The sequence below is a fragment of the Aotus nancymaae genome, unplaced genomic scaffold (assembly GCF_030222135.1).
Source record: "Aotus nancymaae isolate 86718 unplaced genomic scaffold, 86718_ANA_hifiasm-v0.15.2.pri h1tg000016l, whole genome shotgun sequence".
Lineage (NCBI taxonomy): Eukaryota > Metazoa > Chordata > Mammalia > Primates > Aotidae > Aotus > Aotus nancymaae.
The window spans coordinates 3,027,354-3,046,722 of NW_026988428.1; the positions used below are offsets into that span (position 1 = coordinate 3,027,354).

Genomic DNA, 19,369 nt, shown 5'->3' on the forward strand with positions numbered 1-19,369 from the left:
CACATGGACACAGGGAGGGGAGCACTATACACTGGGGTCTTTTGGGGGGAGGGGGGACAGCGGGGGGTGAGGAGTTGGGGAGGGATAGCATGGGGAGAAATGCCAGATATGGGTGAAGGGGAGGAAGGCAGCAAATCACACTGCCACGTATGCACCTATGCAACAACCTTGCATGTTTTTCACATGTACCCCAAAACCTAAAATGCAATAAAAAAAGAAAAAAAAAAAGAAAAATAAACTAAAAAAAAAAAAAAAAGAAAAAGAAAATATATTTACAATTTTGGGATAAAGAACTGTTAAACAAAACTTAAAAATGCAAAGCAGAAAGAAAATTATTGACACATTTGATTGCATTAGGTTTAACCTCTATTAAAGGCAATCATAAAGAAAATAAAAAGACAAGCTATGCATTGACAAAATATCAACAGCCATAATTGTCAATGGGTTAAGGACCAGGAAATACAAACACACACACACACAGAGCGTGCGAGAGAGAACCAAAAATCAATCTGATTTAAAAAATACACAAAAGACAGAGGAGGAGGTAATAATAATAAAAATAAATATATGAAAAGATGCTCAACCTCATCAATAGTCATGAAAATGCAATTTAACAGTACAATGTCCATTAGTAGTAAAATAGATAGATAAATTATAATAAGTTTCTACAATAAAATATTACAGAGATAATGCATGAACTACAATTACCCAACACAAAGATCCATTGTCATAATGGCACTAGGAAGGGCGCACAGAATGCTCTGTTTCTTACACTGATGTTGTATACACAGGAGCTTATTGTCCTGTTAGTCACTATAGCTTAGCTTACCTTATAAATATACTTTTTGTATCTAATAAACATTGGATCTAAGTTACTTTTTATAAGAAGTTATGAGTGTTTTCAGGTATGGTGTCTACTCGAATCCTATCCTACATATGCACAAGTAGATCTGGGTGGCATGCTAATTGTGAATTATAAGATTTTTTTGGACTCAGGAGAAAGCGGTTTTTACTTCAAATATTCCTCATAAACTAGATACTAAAATTGAGTGTATATTATGTGGCTTAAAGTAACTGTAGCAGTTTTGATTCCTTAAGAGAAGTCCGAGGAAAATATGGGGCCTGGTTACATTTCCATGAAGAGTCCTAAGAACTTTCTCACTATGCTACAGTTTGAATATTTCATCCTCTCCAAAATTTATGTTAAAAATCCCCAATGCAACAGTATTAAGAGGTGGGTTTTTAGGAGGTGATTAGGTCATGAGGGCTTTGCTCTCATGGACGGGAGTCATAAAAGGGCTGGAGGAGGCTAGCTAGGCCCTTGGGCCCTTCCATTTTTCTGCCATGTGAGAACACGGCAGTTATCCTCTTGGAGGATGCAGCAACAAGTCACATCTTAGAAGCAGAAAGAAACTCTTTTCAGACACCAAACCTGCTGGGGCCTTGAACTTAGACTTCCCAGCCTCCAGAACTGTGACAAAAAAAAAAAAAAATTCTATTGTTTATAAATTACCTTGTCTTAAGCATTTTTATAGCAGCACAAATGGACTAAGACACTGCACAAATTTTAAAGAAACATAGGGAGACAAATAAAGATTCTCATGATTATTTCCCAAAGTCTTGTTCATTCAACCCACTTCAGAGGGTAATTAAGAAAATCAGATGAGATAATGAATATAAAATGGCCTGTCACATGATCAGTGCAACAAATATTAGGATATATCATTATCATTACTTTATCATAGGGTAGAATTATGAAATGATTTATTTTTTGTATATGGAAGTTTTCACATATATAGATCTGCTAAAATATAATCATTGAAGTTAGGGGAATTAACTTTACCACATTTATGATCCATGAAAAATTGTGGGTATTGAATTTTTTAATATTTGATGTGTTCAGACAATTTGCTTAATTCAGAACAGCCGTCTGAGGCCATAAATCTCCCCCAGGAAGAGAATTGTGGAAGCAGTATGCACCATGTGCACATTGTCACTGTAAACCACGGGCTGACCTTGATTCTTAAATGCAGGCATCATTTCATTTTAACATGTCTTCCTAGCTTATGTCTTCACTTATTTACTTTCTTAGCATGAGAGACAAACGTTTCTTGTGAAGTTAAGAGTTTGAAACTTTGTTCCTAAGTTTAATCTCTTGTTTTGCCAAATTGGGTTTGGCCATAACATATTCAGGCAAACAAAAACAAAACAGGAATCTGGGTCAAGTACTGAGCCCCCAGTGTGAGCCCAATGCAGGTGATAAATGGATTACTGAGTAGTCAAGGGCTTAATGAGAAGCATTAAATATAAGCGATTTAAAAAATAAATTGAAGTAGAAATCTGGGACATTAAATTGTATCTGTCTGTACTTTATAGGATTACATTTGGACCATTTGGGGGGCAGTGAAAAGATTTGGTATAACTTATGTAATAAGTAATTTCAAAATAGAAAAACAGCTTTTTAAAATGTAATAAAAGGAGAAATATGTTTTATGTAGACTTCCTCCATACTCTCATTTGGCAGCTTAATATCTCTACAGGGAAAATGAATGTATGATATCCAAATATCAGAAACTAAATATGGCAAGATGAGCATTTGTTTGTGCTATCTTCTACCTTCTCCCTATAATCACACTTTTATGCTGGATGCTCTTTGATTATATTCATTTTGAATTTTTACAACATTGTGTATAGAATAGACAAAAGATTAAAACCATATGTTTGTTGATGACCTGGTTCAAAGACAAATAGAGAAATGATGTTTCTATATGTTTTATGTATTTCCTAAGACCAAAAATGGGACTTTCCAGCTGTTATTGTCTTGCAGAAGTATACATTCCCTACGGAGCAAATATGCTTCCATTCTGTTCCCACTGAGATGATTTGCTGATTCTGATCAACCCCAGGTCCTGAGTCAGGCAGAGAATTATTCAGATGATTGCTCTAATTTCAGGCTGTTCCTAGCCTAGGAAAACTTGACTCTAAGTGATCTTCCTGCAAATTACTCTTGCCTCTGACTTATTCACCTGCTCAGTAGTCCCTAATCCACCGTTCTTTGTCATTGCATAATAGAAGCATATTCTTCTCCATTACTGTCATACAATATCAATGTCGTAATCTGTTTGTAATTAGGACCACTTGAAAAATCCATCTTTTCTTTATCCCCTTTCCCCATGAACTGTATAGAAGAATAAACATGCCAGTATTATTGTCTCCCACAAACAGAAATCAATCCATACCAAATTATCTGATGTGATGTGTATTAGCTTGCCACTGAAGATAAAGTTATATTTACTTAAAGACATGTCACTCTAAACAAACTTTATCCGACCTGTAGTAAATTAAAATGCATGCCTGTTTAGGCATTTAAAAAAAGAAATCATTTTGAACAATGTAATCCACTGACTCAAGAAAGTCATGGAATGAATGTACCGTATGCCAGTAATGATGTGCCTCAAAGAATAATGAGTTTTATTGTGTTGAGCTTACTTTAAAGTACCTTGATGTCATAGCCAATGTATTTACTGCTGGCCTATGAACAAAGCCCTAGTCCCAGTTTTCTGAATAATGATGTAAAGGGAAGATGCTGGGTGCAATTTAGTGGATTTGGGGGTTTTAGTGGTTTTTGTTGTTTAATTATGGCATGCTGCCTGGCTAATTTCATTTCTTCTTTCCATTTGCTTTGGAGTAACGTAACTTAGAAAATTTCATAAATAAAAGGTTATTTTAATAATTAATCCCAACATATCAACTTCAAGGCAAGTCAGTCCATTTATAAGAAACCTCTTTATGTTTTTAATTCAAATTAAATATGATCTTCTTTGGGGCTTATCTCTTTGAAGATGTCTATTAAAAATAGTAGGATATACCAGACATTATTTCCCTATAACCATTTGCATTATTTTTACTCTTTGCTAGAACTCTGCATATAGTAGGAGCAGGTTAAATGCCTGCTCCTGAGAATAAAGTACTAAACTTCCAACATGTTGTATTTTCTTTCTTAAGAACCAGGTCATCAACAAACATATGGTTTTAATCTTTTGTCTATTCTATACACAATGTTGTAAAAATTCAATATCCGGTAGCTGGATATTTGTCCATACTTGAAATCACAATTTGAAACAACCCAAAGCAGAAGTAGTTAGCATAGGGTAACAAAGATCCATGACTACAAAATTGAATTTAGAGTAAGATACAAGAGATTGTGTACTGTCTGCCTTATGTACTCTGAAATGTAATTAACTCTTCAGAAAAAACAAAACAATAATAAACAAAAAACAAAACTAAGTAGAAAACGGAAGGATTTCCTAACCACAGGGCTTCGAGAAACTATGAAAAGATAAAGGAAAAAGTCATTATATGAATGTTAACAATATCCTTTTAAGGAAGTTATCTTTTTTAAAGTGGCATTCACTACAATTGTAACAATTGAATGAACATCAGATTTCCTGGTGAATGACACTGAACACAATTTTGCTTTTCTTTGAATATTTTACAAGTCAGTGTTCATAAGCCTGGTTTTGGAGGACAATGGAATACTACCTTATCTTAAGGCTCGTAATTTGCTTTCTGTATTACTGAAACTCACAAAAGAAATTAGGAACATCTGAAAGAACAGGTGTCTGAAGTTTTCTGTATATCCTTCATGTGTTTATCATGCAAAAAAAAAAAGTACCCATTCCCTCAGTTTTTAGTGAGGGCCCACTGTGGTCCAAATAGTGTGTCTGGAACATGGTTTACCATGATGAGTGAGTTGGCAATACCCTATTCCTACTGAGCATAAGTTTTTTTGTTTTGTTTTGTTTTTTATATATCTTTTATTGCATTTTGGGTTTGGGGGTACATGTGAAGAACATGCAGGATTGTCGCATGGGCAATGTGGTTTGCTGCCTTCCTCCTCATCACCTATATCTGGCATTTCTCCCCATGTTATCCCTCCCCAACCCCCCATACCCCACTGTCCCTCCCCTAGTTCCCCCACCACAGACCTCAGTGTGTGATGCTCCCCTCACTGTGTCCATGTGTTCTCATTGTTCAACACCCACCTATGAGTAAGAACATGTGGTGTTTGATTTTCTGTTCTTGTGTCAGTTTGCTGAGAATGATGCTTTCCAGTTTCATCTATGTCCCTACAAAGGACAGGAACTCATTGTTTTTTAAGACTGCATAGTATTCCATGGTGTATATGTGCCACATTTTTCCTGTTCAATCTATCATCGATGGGCACTTGGGTTGGTTCCAAGTCTTTGCTATTGCAAACAGTGCTGCAATGAACATTCATGTGTATGTGTCCTTATAATAGAATGATTTATAATCTTTTGGATATATACCCAGTAATGGGATTGCTGGGTCAAATGGAATTTCTATTTCTAGGTCCTTGAGGAATCGCCACACTGTCTTCCACAGTGGTTGAACAAATTTACACTCCCACCAACAGTGTAAAAGTGTTCCTATTTCTCCACATCCTCTCCAGCATCTCTTGTCTCCAGATTTAATGATCGCCATTCTAAGTGGCGTGAGATGGTATCTCAATGTGGTTTTGATTTGCATTTCTCTAATGACCAGTGATGATTAGCATTTTTTCATATGTTTGTTGGCCTCATTTATGTCTTCTTTTGTAAAGTGTCTGTTCATATCCTTTGCCCCCTTTTGAATGGGCTTGTTTGTTTTCTTGTAAATCTGTTTTAGTTCTTTGTAGATTCTGGATATTAGCCCTTTGTCAGATGGGTAGATTGCAAAAATTTTTTCCCATTCTGTTGATCGCCGATTCACTCTAATGATTGTTTCTTTTGCTGTGCAGAAGCTCTAGAGTTTAATTAGGTCCCATTTGTCTATTTTGGCTTTTGTTGCCAATGCTTTTGGTGTTTTAGTTATGAAGTCCTTGCCTATGCCTATGTCCTGAATGGTTTTGCCTAGATTTTCTTCCAGGGTTTTTATGATGTTAGGTCTTATATTTAAATTTTTAATCCATCTGGAGTTAATTTTAGTGTAAGATGTCAGGAAGGGGTCCAGTTTCTTCTTTCTGCACACTGTTAGCCAGTTTTTCCAACACCATTCATTAAACAGGGAATCCTTTCCCCATTGCTTGTTTTTGTCAGGTTTGTCAAAGATCAGATGGTTGTAGATGTGTGGCATTGCCTTTGAGGCCTCTGTTCTGTTCCATTGGTCTGTATCTCTGTTTTGGTACCAGTACCATGCTGTTTTGATTACTGTAGCCCTGGAGCATAATTTGAAGTCAGATAGTATGATGCCTCCAGCTTTGTTCTTTTTGCTTAGAATTGACTTGGCTAAAAATATGGAATGCTTCACGAATTTGCGTGTCATCCTTGAGCATGGACCATGCTAATCTTCTCTGTATTGTTCCAATTTTAGTATATGTGCTGCAGAAGTGAGCACAAGCATAAGTTTTAGTAGTGCAAGAGAGACTGAAAATGAATAAGCAAAGGCATAAAACTATTGCTGGTTGCATTATATTTGAGAAAGGAGATAAACAGGTCGGGAAAGAATAAAAGGCTGGGCCCTACTTAGATTTAGTGCTTAAGGGAGGCCCCTCTAAGTTATGACAGTAAATTTTTATTATTTATTTATTTATTTAATGAGACAGGGTCTCACTCTGTGGCCCACTCTGGAGTACAGTGGTACAATCGTGGCTCACTGCAGCCTCAACCTCCTGGGCTCAAGCAACCCTCTCACCTAAGCCTCCCGAGTAGCTGGGATCACAAGCACAACACCACTTATGCCTGGCTACTGTTTTATTTTTTTATTTTTATTTTTGGTAGAGACAGGGCCTTGCTATGTTGCCTAGGCTGGTCTCAAACTCCAGAGCTCAAGCAATCCTCTTGTCTTGGCCTCGCAAAGTGCTGGCATTGCAGGTGTGAGCAACCACACCTGGCCAGTTACAGCAATTAAGATGAGACTTGAAATATGAGAAGCTGGTTGCTGAGGAATGATCCAGGTGGAGGGATATATTAGTCCGTTTTCATGCTGCTAATAAAGACATACCCAAGACTAGGCAATTTACAAAAGAAAGAGGTTTTATTGGACTTACAGTTCCATGTGGCTGGGGAAGCCTCACAATCATTGCGGAAAGCAAGGAGGAGCAAGTCACATCTTACATGGATGGCAGCAGGCAAAAAGAGAATGAGAAAGATGAAAAAGTGGAAACCCTTGACAAAACCATCAGATCTTGTGAGACTTATTCACTACCACGAGAACAGTATGGGGAAAACTTCACCCAACATTCAATTATCTGCCACCAGGTCCCTCCCACAACAGGTAGGAATTATGAGAGTACGATTCAATGAGATTGGGTGGGGACACAGAACCAAACCATAGCAAGAGAACACCAAATAAGATGTTCCTGAAGCAGCCAAGAGCTTGTGTGTTCTGAGTATCAGTAGAAGACCACATGGCTGAAGAGTGGAGAGTGAGGGGCAAACAGGCAGCACAAATGAAAGTTGAAAAAGCTATCTCAGGGCCTAGTCATACAGGGCCTTGCAAGCAAGGCAAAGAGCCTGATGTGACTATCTTATTTTAAGAGCACTAGGAAGGCACAGAGACAATCCCCAGGTTTCACTTGCAAAGGAGAAAAATCGACTTTCCCTTCCCAGGGATATAAATAATGTGATATTCTTTTTTGTTTGAATGTAAATGCCTGGAAATGTCGAGATAACTAACACACTGATAACTTCAGAAGAAATATTGAAAAATTCAGGGGAAATATCACAGATACTAATGTGTTATATGATGGGAAACAAAACTACTGTGCATTATAATGAGCAGGCATTGAGGCTAGATCCTTTTATTTTTTTTTTGTTGCTTGCCAAATTACTTAATATCTTTGTGTTAAAGTTTCCTTTTCTGTAATATTGCAATAATAACATCAAACTCACCAAACTATTTAAATATTCCTATAATACTATATATGGAAATGTAACATGAAGATTGAGAACAGAGAAACAAACTTTATTAAAATATCTTAATATTTTACCTGGCTTACAAGTATGAATATTTTATTATGTCAACATATAAAGGAAGCTTTTGTATAAATGACCAACATGGATTTTTCCACCTTTTTCTGTCAAGATAGTCAACCTTAATGCCTTGCATTATGAAATAAAGCGCCCATTGAAACCCAAGTGATAGTAATTAGCATCGTTTTTTTGTATTGTGAAAAGGCTTTGATAGATTCTCTATAAGATTATCATAATATATCTATATAAATAAAACATATATTGGAATATATAAAAGTGCATTTCTTTTCATTTAACTTATTAAGTTTCTAAGCCTCACCTGACTGCCAATATGTCTAAACCTCACCTAACTTTCAATCTTTTGACATTTTTCTACCATAAGAAATAAAAATTAAAATAAAATGCAATCTCTGAAAGCTACAGATTATGATCATCTGAATAAAAAGGTATCTATGTGTATGTCTGTTTTTGTGTGTGTGTGAGTGTGTGATTGATCCAGGCACAGCAGAGTGGATAAATTCAAATGGAAGAGGTCTTAAGGGGAACATAATTCTATGTTGGACCACGTCTTTATGAATATAATCCCATCAACTAATTATAGTGGGTGCTGAAACACATTACTGAAATCTATTATGTGAAATAAAACTTAGTATTGAAGCATAATTTCCACATACGGTGGAGAGTTAATCATTAAATATATTATCCATTGCACAAAAACAGTGTGGATAATGATGTTTTGGCTAGGTCCAAGTGTGACTGACAGAAAACAATGTCAATGTCATCATCAACAGTGTGCCTATTTCACACTGATAAAATTATTAGATTTACTTCTGTGGCATATCTTTTTTAAAAATACAGGAAGTAATACATTCTCATTGTGTAAAATTGAAACACACACACACACACACAGAAAATTAGTACCAGGAATCCCAGTCCTTACTATCCCATAATTTGGGAGTACTTTTTTTTTTGGAGACCCAAGTCTTACTCTGTCACCCAGGCTAGAGTGCACTGGCTCAATCTCGGCTCAACGCAACCTCTGCTTCCTGGGTTCAAGCAATTCTTCCACCTCAGCCTCCCAAGTAGCTGGAGTTACAGGCACGCACCATCATACCTCACTAATTTTTGTGTTTTTAGTAGAGACCGGGTCTTGTCATGTTGCCCAGGCTGGTCCCAAACTCCTGGCCTGATCTGCCCACCTCAGCCTCCCAAAGTGCTGGGATTACAGGCGTGAGCCACCACACCAGTCAGTTTGGGAGTAATTTTTTCAGATATTATATAATTATTGCCCCTAGATTTTAATTTATAAAATGGAATGACATAAGCACATAATTTTCTGTCCTACTTTCTTCATATTGTATTTGGAAAATTTTCCCACACAATATCATACTCTTTTAATTATAATTTTATTTGGTACTTAAGTTCCTCAGAAATTTTGTTAGAATTTTATTAAAGTTACTGAGTTATTTGCATGAAACTAACATCTTCATAAAGTACCTTATTCCTCTGAAAGCAGATAATATTTTTCTTCATCTATTTAAATCTTCTTTTTTAATCTCAATTGCAACCTGTTCTTTGTTTCTCACAGGCCATGCAAATTGCTTGTTCAGTTCATTGCTAGGGGTTTTCCCTTGCTCCAAAGATTAGAACTCCTACTCTATTCTAATTTCAAACTGGTCATTGCTGAAATATAGGAAAAGCTATTGATTTGTCTATTTATTTTATTAGCAACTAACTTATTAAGTTTACTTACTAGTTGACTTTCCTGGTGGAAAAATGTATAACAGGCAAAAAATGAATTGTTTTAGTTTTTTGGCTATTTTTATCTTATATACATATCTTGACTTATTAAATTAGCAATAGTACCTTGAATAATGTTAAGTTACAGTTATGACAGCATGTATCCTTGGGATTAATGATAATCTTATTAATGTCTCATTGTCAGTTATGATATTGACTGCTATTCCTGTACAACTATTTTTTATCTTATTAAATTTCTTTCTTTACATAATTTATAATAATTTCTACATTTAATTCAAGAAGATTTTTTGTTTTATCAAAAGATCACCATTCTCTGGATGTTCATATGTTATCTGTGATATAATAATGTTATGAACAAAAAGAGCTAAAACATATCAAAAGTTGCCATTTGCCAGGTACTGAGCTAATCATTACATAAAATATCTCATTTAATCCTTACAAGAACTCAATTAGGTAAGTACTATTATAATGCCCAAATTATAGTGATTGTATCCACATTATAGACCTAAATTTCTAATAATGAAGTATCCCTGCATTTTGGGAATAAACCCTACTTCGTAGGTAATTATTTGTTTATTATACTGCTGGACTCTATTTACTAGTGTATTATCTGTAGTTTTTACATCTATAGCAGTACAGCACAATTGTTGACCACATTTAATTCCAATCATGCCCCTCTGAGGGAAATAGATAATCCTCAGTTTCCAAGAAAGGCAACAGGGACAAAATGAGGGCATAAAAGTTTCTCTGTGCACAGTGAACTATAACCTAACTGGATATGTAGACAGACTATAAACTACACTTGTGCCAGTCACTGAGTTTTGACCAATTAAAGGTGGCCAACTGTTCAAACTGGGTTCAAATAAGTCAAATGCTAAGCTACAACCAATCCAGCTGTTTCTGTGCCTCACTTCGGTTTTCTGTATGTCACTTCCCTTTTTCTGTCCATAAATCTTCCATCATGCAGCTGTGCTGGAGTCTCTTTGAATCTGCTGGGATACTAGGGGCTGCCCAATTTGCAAGTCACTCTTTGCTCAGTTAAATTCTATTAAATGTAATTTGTGGAAGATTTTTCTTTTAACAAAAAGCAAATAATTTTTTCTGAAGTTGAATGGCCAGTCAGTGGCAAAGTTGAGATTTGAACCCAGGCAGTGGAAAGAAAAGGGGAGAAGAAGGAAGGAAAAAAGTAGGGAGGGAGAGAGGATGAAAGGGAGGAAAAGAAAGAAGAAAATGAAAAGAAAGAGAAAGAAGAAAGCAAGAGAGAAAGAGAAGGAAGTTAGGAAAGAAGGAAGAAAGAGAGAAAAAGAGAAGGAAGGAAGAAGAAAGAAAGAGCTAGAGAGAGAGAAAGAAAGAGAAAAGAAAGAAAAGGCAGACTGGAATAATACAGGGTGGTCACAGAAGAATAAAGAATTCCAGACAGCAATTTCACATGACTAGAAGCTATGGTCTAATGATGTGAACAGCAGCAGATCCATATGGGTTTGCAGCAACTCAATTCTTGCCTCTGAGGGCATAAGGCAGAGTGAGAGACTGAGGCAAGTTTTAGAGCAGAGTGAAAGTTTATTAGAAAGTTTTAGAGGAGGAATGAAAGGCAGTAAATTTCACCTGGAAGGGAGCCAAGTAGGTGATTTGAGAGATCCAAGAGTCCAGGTTGACCTTTGACTTGGGGTTTTATATATTGGCATGCTTTTAGGGTTTTGTGTCTCTCATCCCTTGATTTTTCCTTGGAATGAACTGTTTACATGTGCAGTGGCCTGACAGCCCTTGGGAGGGATCGCATGTGCAAGGTGTTTACTGAAGTCATATACATGCTCACAGGAAGTGTTTTTCCCTTATTAGCCAAGAGTTCCTAGAGAAAGGTCATATACCAGTTAAACTCTGCCATTTTGCCTCTTAGTGTGCATACTTAAGCCCACTCACTTAACTCCTGAGATCTTATCGGGAAGCTCTTCATCACCAGCTTCAGGTGTTTTATTTATTTGGGAGACTGCCTTTTCCTGGCACCATCTGTGAGCAATTATTATTTTAGAGAGACAGTTTAAAAATTGCCTGACATCATCTGACATTCCTGAGAGTGGGGGGCCTCTCCTACCCTGCTTATGTTGGTCTAGCTACCTACTTTAATAAGACCCTGAAAAACCGGATGTGGATCCTGGCTAAAATCAATGGACCCAACATGATGCTGGATTTGACCTAGGTTTCACCTAGGACCTCATTATATGCTCATTAACATACAAATCAGACACCCACTGGTGCCATGACAGTTCCAGGAACACCTATATTTAGTGTAAAGATGGGTAGCATCACAATTCTGAGAAATCTCCACCTTTTTACATGAATGTTCCACTCCTTGGTTAAAGAAGTCTGTAAAGGTAGCAGCCCCTGTGAGCAATTATTATTTTAAACAGCCAGTTTAACAACCGCCTGACAGTCACCTGATGGTCACCTGGCATTCCTCAATGGGGGCGTCTCCTGCCCTACTTATGTCTGTTTAACTACCTATTTAGTAAGACCCTGAAAAACAGGTGAAGACCAAGCTGGCTACGACTGACTGGACCCAACATGGTGCTGGATTTGACCTAGGTTTCACCTAGGACCACATTATATGCTCATTAACGTACAAATCACACACCCACTGGTGCCATGACAGTTCCAAGAACACCCATATTTAGTGTAAAAATAGGTAGCACCACAATTCTGAGAAATCTCCATCTTTTCCCATGAATATTCCACCCGTTGGTTAAAGAAGACTATAAAAGTGGCAGCCCCCATACCCTTGCACATGACTCTTGAATCTGCCCACATTCCTCTTTCTTGAGTGTGTACTTTTCACTTTACAATAAATCTCTTTCACTATTTTCTGACTCATCCTTGAATTCCTTCTTGCGATGCTGCCAAGCACCTGGACACTGGCTAGGGTGAAGATCCCACAGGTGTCTGGGGGACTCCCCAAGCCCACCAGTACCAAAAGAAAGGAAAAAACTCAACAATAAAATCCTATAAAGTAAATGCTCAGGATGGAAAAATGCAAAATGGAATGAACCAGGATGGTTAAAAGTAAAAACCGCAGAACTTCTGCCTTTTCTTGTGGATTTGAGGGACTTATTTACACCTTTTTGGTACTAGGTCTTAACTGGGTTTATGAATTGCAAATACATTCTTCCACTCTGGGCTTGGCTTTTTACCATCTTCATTATGTCCTTTGGCAAATATAAGTTTTAAATTAGGTGCATTTTGTGTCTTGCCTTTTGCTAATTTCAAGGTCATGAAAGAGTTCTCCTGTTTTATTTTAAAAGCTTCATCTGACCTCTCACATTTAGACCTATACTCCATCTAGAACTGCTTTCGTGTGCATGGTATGAAATAGGGATAAAGATTCCTTTTTTTCCATGTGAATATTCAATTGATCCAGCATCAGTTACCAAAAAAATCATCTTGTCTCCACTGTATTATAGTGTTAACCTTCTCATTAATCAAATGACCTTATCTTTGCTGATCTGTTTTTGGATTCTCTTCTCTATTAGTATCCATTCACCAATGTACACTATATTAATTACTATAACTTTAGGGGAAGACATAATTTCAGCTAACATAAATTCTTCTGCTCTGTTTTTCTTCTTCAAGATTGCTTTCACTATTCTTAATTCTGTATTTCTATAAAAATTTTAAGATCAGCTTGTCAACTTTCACACACACAAAAATACCTTCCTGCATTTCACTTGGCATTAATTGATTTGACAGATTGATCTGAGAATTGATATCTTTAAAATAGGGTCATCCCATTTATGATGAATGTAGTATATATATTTTCATTTCTTGAGTCTTTAAAAGTTTCTCTCAACTTTGCTTTGTCATTGTCAGAATAGGAGTCTTGTATAATTGACCTTGTGTCCAGTGACCTTTCTAAGTCTACTTTTTAAATTACAGTGGCTTATCCATAGATCCTTAAGGTTTTTCTCCATATATATAATTCTATCACTTGCAAATATTGTATAACTTTATTTTTCTTTCCAATTCTTATGCATGTTGTTGCTCTTTCTTGCCTTATGATATCGGCTAAGATATCTACTACAATGTTGAAAAGAAATGATATTCTTGTCTTTTTTCAGTTATCATAATAAATTATTGAAAGTTTTTCCAATAATTTATTAAATACCATGTTTAGTGATGATGTGTTGTAGATACCGTTTATCAGACTTTTGCCCCTATTACAGGATTTGGAGGAGAGTTGCTCAGAGAAGATTAGCACAGAGTAGGCAGCTCTTGAACCCAAAAGGGAAATTTATAATTTTACTTGCAGCCTCCAGAGTTGCCCTTGGCTTTGTCTTGTTGTTGATGATATCTCATCTGGGAGCTGGCTGGAGTGGAGGGCCTCTTCAACTCAAGGCATTTATTGGATTGGGGATTTTTGTTTTTGTTTTTTGGCTCTTGGGATGGTCCTTTTTCTAACAGCAAGCTTATGGTAGACGGGGCAGGCCTCTTGAGGCTTTTTCCCATTTAGCTGATTGAGGCAGTTTGGCTTCCAGTGGCCTGGCTTCCCATACTGATTGGCAGTTCTCTGGAGGATTGTCCTGAGAGAACCTAAAGGGAAGAGCTGGGTGAGGGGCTTGATAGTACCCTTTTTTTCTTAATTTGGTAATAATTGATTAATGTTAAGTTAAACAGAATGCTTTGTTTGTGTCTACTGACATAATCATATACATTTTATCTTTTTCCTGTTAATGTGGTCAATTATCTTAATTAGTTTTTGAATTTTAAACATCTCTTGAATATCTGAAATAAGCCCCAGTTGGTCATGATGGATTATCCTTTTTATATATCACTAGATTTAATTTGCAAATATTTGTTTACCATTTTTTCATTGATATTCATAGACATAGTGGGCTGGTATTGTCTGCTTCTTTCCTGTATCAAGATTATGCTGGCCTCATAAAATGACTTGAGAAGTTTTTTTTCTTTATGCTATTCTCTGAATAGAAGAGTTTTTAAGAAGATGGTTGTTATTTTTCCTTAATTGTTTGAAAGAATTAATTAGGGAAGCTATCTGGACAAGTTCTTTAGTTTATTTAGTTTTTCTATGGGAAATCCTTTAACGATGGGTCCAATTATTCAACAGCTATTGGGATGTTTAAATTTCTCTTTTATTTATTTTGGTAAGTTGTATTTTATAAGGAATTTGTACATTACATCTAAATTTTCAATTATTATTTTTAAAATGGTACTACTTCTTTATTTTCTTTTTAATCTGTGTATATATAGACTATGTAGACAAATACTTTCTATTTCATTACTGATAGTTTGTTTTTTAGTTTTTTTTCTTCTTAATTGGTCTTGTTGGGGGGTTATAAGTTTCAATAATATTTACAAAAATCCAGCTTTGGCTTTATTGTAATGTTTACCTTTACTGTATGGCTCTATTAAAACTTGTCTCTTTTTGCTTGCTTAATTTTTAAATGTAATTATCACAAATTATTTCCCCAAACTCTCTGACAAGAAATGTGAAATTCTCTTCAATGTGGTAAAATACTTCAGGTAATAGTTCCATTTTTTTCCTTGGAAATTCTTCTTCTAGGCTTTTATGTACTGCAGTATGGATAAGCTGACCTTTAAGATTGCTGCCTGCTCTTATTCTGGTAATTCCATTACCTATTGTGACACTGTGAAATATATATTTGGTCTTTGATTCTCTTTCCCAGTAAACAACTCCTAAAATCCATGGAAACTTCAAAATAATGTCTTTGTATGCCAATGAGTTGATGATGATTGGCAGCCCTTAGGTAGCTTTGGGATCAAGCTGGTCCCTGGAAAGACCGAAACCCCGTCTCTACTAATACAAAAAAATTAGCTGGGCATGGTGGTGCGTGCCTGTAATCCCAGCTACTCAGGAGGCTGAGGCAGGAGAATTGCCTGAACCCAGGAGGTGGAGGTTGCAGTGAGCCGAGATCGCGCCATTGCACTCCAGCCTGGGTAACAAGAGCGAGACTCCGTCTCAAAAAAAAAAAAAAAAAAAAAAAAAAAAAGAAGGTCTGATGGGAAGGAGAGGGTAGTCTTATGTGATTGAGCCCTCAGCCTGTGGTTTCTGAGGCTATCTCCAGGTAGATAGCATCAGGATTGAATTGAATTGAGGGATACCCAGCTGGTGTCCCCCACAAAACTGATTGTTTGCTTGGTGTGTGGGAAGAAACCTTCCCACATTTGGTCACAGAAGTCTGCATTGATTGTTGTGGTGTGAAAGCCAAGGAAAAAACAGTTTGAGTTGGTTTTCCTACATACACTCATCATCTTAGGAGAGCTCATCAAACCTCTTCTATGTTGAACTCATTTTGGCTTGGATCCAACATGTTATTTTTTATTAGTTTACTTATTCAAATTTTTAGGGACAGGAGGTGGGGAAATTCTAGGCAGAAAAGGACAGAGTCCCTGTTGAAGCCCTATCCTCAAGCTTGGAACTGTGGCCCAAAGTGAGAACATGCATTCTTGTTTTTCCATTTGAATGTTACATTTTTCAAAACCACCCATGGCTCCTCCTGCCCCCTGTCTTGTACCCATAAAAACCCTGCACTTCACTGGCAGAAAGCAGAGAAGGGGAGAAGAGAAGAAGCAGATGAACATCAGAGAAGCAGTTTGACTTCAGAGGGATGGCTTGACTGCAACACTTCAGGGAAAGAATACCTTCCCACTGCATCCCCTTTCCAGCTCCCCTTCTCACTGAGAGACACTTCCATTGGCAATGAAATCTTCTGCATTCACCACCCTTCAATTCTTTTGTGTGACCTGAATTTTCCTGGACACTGAACAAGAGCTCGGGTGCCACAAGTGCTGATGCTAAAGGCTGTCACACTGACCCTCTGCCCATGCTGTCAGAGAGTAACCACCTCACGAAGAAAAGCAGAGGGCCCACTGAGTTGCTTAATACTTAAGCCATTGGGGGACAGCAAAGCTAAAAGAGCACACTGTAACACACGCCTCAGGGGCTTTGGGGGCTGTGGGTACTCTCCCACTAGACACTGCTGTAGGGCCTGCACAGAGTTTTACTCCTGCTGGCATCCAGATGCACTCATTCTGGCCCCTACAGCTGCTCATCTTCATGATCCCCCTCCTGTGACGGGTTGAGAGCTGCAGGATGAGTAAGTGAGGTACCCCTGTTGCAGGGCAGCAAAGAGGTCAGGGAAGATTTCTTATTTCAATATTTGGAGAATATTTTCTGGTAGCTTCCTAAAAGTAGGAGACTTAGAGGTGAATTTATTTTTCAAGATAGAGTCTTGCTTTTTCAACAGGCTGGAGTGTAGTAGCGTGATCTCAGCTCACTGCAGCCTCCACCTTCCAGGCTTAAGCGATTCCCCTGCCTCAGCCTCCTGAATAGCTAGGACTATAGGTGTGTACCACCATGCCCAGCTACTTGTATTATTAGTATAGACAGGGTTTCACCATGTTGGCCAGGATGGTATCAATCTCCTGATCTTGTGATCCATCCATCTTCAGGAGGCGTTGGTCTCCTGAAGTGCTGAGATTACAGGCATGAGCCACCATGCCTGGCTGAGATGCAATTTTTTGGAGGTAATTCATGCCTGAAAATATATTAATTTCACCCTCACACTTAAAATAACATGAACATGTCTGTTAGTAGCCAAAAAGAAAAAAAAAGTCTGAGTACATGCTTGGGTGTTCCATTGACTTTGAGCAAGTAAACTTTGGGTAGCCTAATTGAAGTTAAAATATATGTGACACTGTTAGAAAACATTACAAAATATTTAATGGAAGAGGCTTTTTGGCTACATATATAAAGGCTCCTATAAATCAAAAGCAGAAAAAATGAACAAAATGAACAAACCAAAAAAAAAAAAAGAGAGAGAGAGAAAAGAAAAAACAGAAAAAGGACGTTTGTTTTTTTTTTCTGGTAAAAAACAAAAAATTATTTGCAAATTACTCAACATCTCTAATAAGCAAACAAATACAAATGAAGCCAAAAACAAGATGTTTCATTCTTATAATTAGTAGAATCTTTATAAAAATTGATAGAACATACTTGCAAGGTTATGTGGAAACAGGCATATGCTTTCAGAAAGCAGTAGTAGAGTATCTGTTAATGTCTTTTTAAAAGAGCAAGCATTTAAGAAACTTTTTCCTGCAGAAATACTCCCACATTTTATACATATAAATGCATACAAAAATATCCATTGCAGTATTGTTTATATGGAAATAATAGAAAAAATTATCAATAGAAGAATGTTTTTAAAAATATGAGATTATTATAATGGACTACGAACATGCAGCAATTAACAATTGAGAAATAAAAATGGAGAAAAAAGAAATATTGTCAATATAAAAAGATATTTAAGATAATATAGATAATCAAGTTGCAGAACAATTGTATAGTATTATCTCATTTAAAAATAATTATAAATTAGATTTTGTTGAAAAAGGCATTAAAAAGATCCAGGTTTTGAGAGTAGTTATCCCTTGGAGTGATACTCACTTATTGTGGTATTAGTTCAACAACATGTAAATTTTATATAACTGTGAATATTTGTGATCTGAAAAAAGTATATAATGATAATAAAAACAACAAAAATGATTTCTAGGGTTTTTTTTTAAAAATCACAGTTCCTAGTATTTCAATCACTCCAGAAAAGTTCTTTTCTTTTTTACTGTCTTATCTCAGGGTAAGTATGCATTCTCTTATTTGTTTTCTATGGAGTTAAGTATAACTGATTGTGTTCTCATTAGATATTTGAAGACAATTATATAATGTTTCTTCTTAAATATTTGCTATCTCACTGATTCAAAGAAAGGTAACAAGATAATTTATTTTAAATAACTGTAAAAGTCAGCAAATTAACTTATTTTAGGTATCAAATTATCTCTTTAATCTCGAGTAACTCTCAAGGATGAGAATAAGCAATATTTTAAGCTGTAGTCTAACTTTCTCTATTAATTAATTTTGTTTTTTAAGCAACATTGGCCTAAATCCAGCTGTAAGGGAAGACTGGGAAGAAAAATCCCTTCCTCAAGGCAGAGCCCCTTTAACCCTTTGAGAGCTGAAATTATAACAGATACCTTGAAATGTATACTTCATAGATGCTTTGAAAAAATTATCCATAGCAAGTAAAAGGAACTTATATTATAAACCATGTTTACTATATCTCTGTGTACAAGCATACTGTTACAGAGCTAGTGTGTGCACTTCCTAACGGTGTTGTCCTGGTCATTTCATTTTGGTGAAATTATCATATTTTTAGTATTTTTCCATTAGACCAAGAAATCTGGTTGCATTGCCAATATAGTCTTTTTTCCCCATTGTAAAAATCTGGTTATCCTTGTTCAGAAATAACTGCTGCTAGACTTCAAATTTAAATATTTATGAGGGCAGAAATGTAAAATGTGTCCTGTTGTGGAAGGAAACCCTCTCTCTTACTTGATTTTTCTCATGGGAAAAGAGAAGCCCTCTTCTCTCCTTGTTTTCTCATCTAATTTGTACGTATACAAATTTCATCAATATTTAAACCTAAATATTAAAAGAAACAAAATTCCAAACACAAAGCCTTTGATGTGGGGTGTCTCTTTGTAGATCTGTGCTTGCCGGGCCTGTTGTCAGCACTATAACTTGACAAAACCATCAATTCTGACCAGAAAGC

General features: G+C 36.4%; 1 non-coding gene across 1 annotated transcript; it reads right to left on the minus strand.

The window, feature by feature from the left end:
- Nucleotides 1–6,289: 6,289 nt before the first annotated feature.
- Nucleotides 6,290–6,396, minus strand: LOC135275449 (U6 spliceosomal RNA). Its single transcript, XR_010343082.1, has one exon. It is a non-coding gene; the product is annotated as a U6 spliceosomal RNA (small nuclear RNA).
- Between the last annotated feature and the right edge of the window lie 12,973 nt (nt 6,397–19,369).